A 5,108-nucleotide genomic window follows, 5' to 3' on the forward strand; every position below is an offset into this window, starting at 1 on the left:
GGAGAGGGTGCTCCTCATCCTCCACACCTCCGGTGGGCCGGCAGGACTCACCCAGACCTCTGCGAAGCAGACCCCAGCCTTCCCAACCCCTCATCTGGTAGCCAGATCCCCAGGCCCGGGGGGGTGGGGGGCCTCTCCTTTCTCCCGAACCCCTTCCCAGCCCGGGGAAAAACACAACTCCCCTGGTGTTCTGGGCCCAGCGTGCGGAGCCCAGAGCTGGGCAGCCAGTGTCCAGAGCCAAGAACCACAAGCTCAGCTGGAGTGCAAGGGCCTGGGAACGACTCACCCACGGAGGTGATGTTGAATCTATCCGTGCCCCCCTTGTCGGGGTGTCAAAGTGATTTATGGGCAGATGCTGAGAAAAGAGGCAGAGGAAAATAAGCAGTCTCAGGGCACGTCCCATCCCCTCTCCTCCCAGCCACTAACCTGCCACAGATTCCGGAGAAAGGGAAAGAGCCTCCTGCTGTGGGACCTTGGCTGGGTCCCTTCCCTCTCTGGGCTTCTGCTCCCTTTGAAATAGGTCTGAAAACAAAACCCAAATCTCAGAATTGCCAGGAAGGTAAAGTGAGAAGTTGGCCATTAAGCATTCAGCTCAGAGCCTGGCATGAAGCAGTCACTTCCTGCCTCTGCTCCCAAGCCCCCAGCAGCTCCCACACCCCCTCAGTCTGACCCTATTCCCTGTCTGACTTGTCTCAGCCCCACCATTGGCTCACTCCAAGGCAGCCCCTGGTCCTGGCTTTCCACTGCCTGGAACTCTCCCCCTCCCCCCTGACCAGGGCTCCGCCTGCTCCCACCCCCAGCATCAGCCACGGGTGCAAGTGCTGCCCCCCACCCCCCACCCCCACCCCCGTGAGGCCTCTCTGGACAACCTGAGTGGCCCAGGAGCCTCCCTCCCACCAGTACTCCCTGCCCTGCCGGGCTGTTTTGATTCAATTTCCTTAATATTTGCCACCACCTGGTTGAAGAAGAAGAAAAAAAAAAAAAAAACCTACAAGTTTTACTTATTTAATTGTGGTACATTGTCCTCCCCAACAGGAGTGCCAGTTATGTGGAGCAGAAGTCCTAGAACAGCGCCTGGGACAAAGGAGATATTCAAGATGGGCGGGGAGGAGGGAGCAGAGGCTCATCCCTCAGGTAGCGTCTAGAGGAGGGTCAGCCTTTGCTAGACACCGGAACACACTCTAGTCTGGGGCACAACAATTCCAGGTAACAGGCATGACCTGGTGGACATGGGACCAGGAGGCCAGACCTGCCAGGGAGGAAGTCTGGAGGAGGGACAGGGGTGGCAGAGAGCTCCCTTAGCAGGCAGGACGGAAAAAAGTTGAAACTGCCACAGGATTTTCTTTTTTTTTTTTCCATTTTTAATTTTCTTTGGTACTCAACCACTGAGCCACATCCCCAGCCCTAATTTGTATTTTTTTGAGAGACAAGGTCTTATTAAGTTGCTTAGCACCTCACCATTGCTGAGGCTGGCTTTGAACTTGTGATCCTCCTGCCTCAGCCTCCCCAGCCACTGGGATTACAGTCATGTGCCACTGTGCCCGGCAGGATTCTATTTTTTAAAGATTAGGAGTAGTTTTTAAAAAGGATGCTGTAAAGCCTTAACCCAAATCCCTAGAGTAGGAAGTAACTTGTCAACCACATAGTGACTGATATAATGGCTACGATGAAGATGACATTTATCTCTGAACTTCCTGTACCCACAGCAATAATGATGAGCTAAATATTTTTGCGACATACAATCCAAAAAAGCACACCAGTTCCTGGGGAGAGAATGTGTTTTCTTTCTGATGCTAAATTCTAGGAGTGACTTATCCTACGGTTTCACTGCAGAAAGCAGAGGGAACGAGCGATGAGTGAGGTGCCCATCTGGAGCCCTGGTTTGTCCACCCTGTTTCATACTCCGGTGACGGGCACTATTTGCTTAGCATTTGGCAGTACTGGGAAAGCAGCGGCTCAGAGATGTGAAGTCACTGGCCGAGGCCATGCGGTTAGTAAGGGGAGTTGCTGAGATTTGAACTGGGGATCGAGGCTTTGAAGGCCAAGGGAAGGTGTCACCAAAGGGGGGCATCCAGGAATAGGGGTAGGACAAGAGCCTAATGGACAAGCCATTGGCCTAGAGTGCTGGGGTCCCTCCTGACCCCGCAGCAGCTACAGCCCCTCAGGGGCTCTGGACCACAGTCCAGTTGAGACTGGAGACTCCCAGCCGTAGAGAATCTCATGTCTCTGAACTGTGGGGAGCAGAGAAGGCTGGTCAAGTGGGGGACATGACAAACACTTTTTTGGAACCAAGGCCTAGGTTTCCAAATCCCTCCCTTGAGAAGCCAGTTTGAACACCCTGAAGGGGCCTCTCCTCCCCTGGGATGGAGAGTGGGTGGAACATCTCCTGCAGATTTGGACCACTGGCCTCCTCTACTCAAGTCCCCTGTGGCTCCCAGCATCATGGTGGTTCATTTTAACCTCAGTGCGTTCCTCCTCTGTCCCCTCCCCAACCCCAGCAGCATAACATGGTAGCTGGCCTCTCGGGGAAGCTGCGGGGAACTGGCTCCCTTTCCAGCCAGTCCAGTGAGGCGACTGAGCCATCCTCGTGCTCAGCGCGGACAGGTCTCGTTGTCCCAGGCTCACCTGCCATCTTGTAAAATGGACCAACATGAGGTGGAAGATGTAGATAACACTCTGGCCATGTAGGGACCCAGGCCAGTGCTGTGGTCACCACTCCTGGGGTGGGGGCGGGCCACAGGGGCAGAGTGGGACTGCAGCCCTCGAGTGAGGGGCACTGTGACCTTCACCCAGAGTTAGAGACACCCAGGGGCCACTAAACTGCATCAAGGGGCTGCTTCGGCTCCACTTCCCACACACGGATAGACAGAGGCCAGAGGTGGGCAGGGCCTCAGCGAGGCAGGGAGGGCAGGGCCTGACCCTTGGTCCAAGCCAGATGGGCTGGGGAGAAGATACAAGCCCGCGGGCCACACTTCCCTGCTGTCTTCACACCAGTGTTCACTGGGACCTTCCCGGCCAGGTCTGGTTAAAGAACAGGCCTGTTGGGGTCAGAACAAACAGGTACCAGGGATTGAGCTCAGGTGGGAACACTTCAGGGAGGACTTCCAGGAGACAGAGTGCTGAAGGGTCACAGAAGTTTCCAGGCTGCCCAGGGACAGGCAGGAGGGGCGACCAGTGCAAGGCCTGGAGATGAGAAAGAAGACCGCTCGTGTGAGGAGCACGGAGCGCAGGACAGTGGAGGGTGCACTACAGGTGGGGAACATGTCTCAGAGGAGGGGGCTGGGAGAGAAGGGGGCGGGGCTGCACATGCAGGCCAAGAAGCTGGGATGAATCCCGCAGGCGTGGGAGCCGGAGAGTGAAGAGGGGCCCCCAGTTTCTAGAATCAGAATCAACTCAAAGCTATTTTTTCTTTGGTCCCAGAGATTGAACCCAGGGGCACTTAACCACCGAGCCACATCCCCAGCCCTTTTTTGTACTTTAATTAGACACAGGGTTTCACTGAGTTGCTTAGGGGCTCACTTATTTGCTGAGGCTAGCTTTGAACTCTGGATCCTCCTGCCTCAGCCTCCTGAGCCACTAGGATACAGGCGTGTGCCACTGCGTCCAGCTTTCAAGGCTGTTAACAGAGTTCCTGAGTCAGTAGGTCTGATGTAGGGTAGCAGAATTGGCATTTATAGCACTTGGGGGAAGGAGGAGGAAGATAGTGCTTCCCATTTGTGGAGATGGGAACCCAAAGGGGCTCAGGACTGCAGGGTGAGGAGGGGAGGCTCCCAGGGGACCAGCAGGAATCAGCCCGTGTTGTCAATTTGAGGCAAGGGCCAGGGTCTAATTGTAGAGAGAAAGGGGAGGAGCCTGTGGGACGGCTGGTCCCATCTCTGCAAGGGGGTTGATCAGAGGCCCAGCTTGGTAATAGATGGCAAGGAATGAGCCCCACCTCCAGCTGTCATTGCCCGCTCTGCAGTCACACCTGGACCTCAGTCTTCTTGCCCTCCAGGTCTCTGTGACCCTGAGCAAGTCAATACCCCCACTCTGGCCCCACGCTCTTCTTCCCACACTGCCCTATAGTGCTGTGGGGGTGCTGTGGTATATGAAGGCCCTGCGTGAACTGCACACCCCTGTGCTTGCGTGAGTTGTTATTTTTATTATGATTTCAGGGAATGGGAACCTAATAGGAAGACAGGGTGCCTTAACCCTAAGGAATCATAAAATGGGGCATTTGGGGCATCGTAACAGATTTGAGTAAAAAAGTATGTGATGGGACCCTACGACATGGGTGGGTGGGTCTCTCTGTGATGTGGCTCCTGGCACGAGGATCTGTGCCTGCTCCCTTCCACACAGACTAAATATTTGGGCGCCTCCTTCCCCAGCCAGCCTGGACCCAAGACCCACTCTGGCTTGGAAGGCAGAGGATTCTGCCTCAGGGCCTGTGACGAAGGTGGTGGGGATGGATTCCAGCAGGCCCTGCTCAGTGGAGGCTTCACCCGCACACCAGCCCCTTGGAGGCCCCACAGCTCAGCCAGGAATCTGCCTCTGATGCACTGTGGTCCCGAGGCTGTCCTTCCCTCTGGGTCTCAGTTTCCCTTTTACGGAGTGCGTTGGAGACTGAAGGGTTAGACAGACTTTCCAAAGTACCTTCTTTCTGTCTCCATGGACTCCTTGAGCCTCCTCCAGCCTCCTCCACGGGCACCTGTTGCAGAGCAGCAGCAAAGGGGAGGGCCCAGTGACAATGTGGTTGGTGTTCTTTACCAAGGAAGGTCCCAGGAGAGGGGGAGGGCCAGGTTTATATAAAGTGACCCCAAGTATCGCTTCCCTTCTCCTTCCTCCCCAAATAATAAAAACTGGCCATTTGTGAGCACCTAGCCAGTGCCGGCACTGTGGCAGTGGCTGTAGCAGGAGGCCAGGCCTCAAGCACCCCAGAGAGTCATGGTCCCATGGACATGGCCTGATGGATCAGCTGCAAGGGTAGAGCTGGGTCTGAAGAGCACAGGGAGCCGATCCTGGCACCGTAATCTTCGTGGTGACCGCTTACAGGGCTTCAGCTTTGCCAGGAGCTTCAGCTAACCTACTTAGGATCTCAGAGGGGAGGACTGCAATTGTCCTCATTTTTC

Source organism: Marmota flaviventris, chromosome 9 (assembly GCF_047511675.1).
Source record: "Marmota flaviventris isolate mMarFla1 chromosome 9, mMarFla1.hap1, whole genome shotgun sequence".
Classification (NCBI taxonomy): domain Eukaryota; kingdom Metazoa; phylum Chordata; class Mammalia; order Rodentia; family Sciuridae; genus Marmota; species Marmota flaviventris.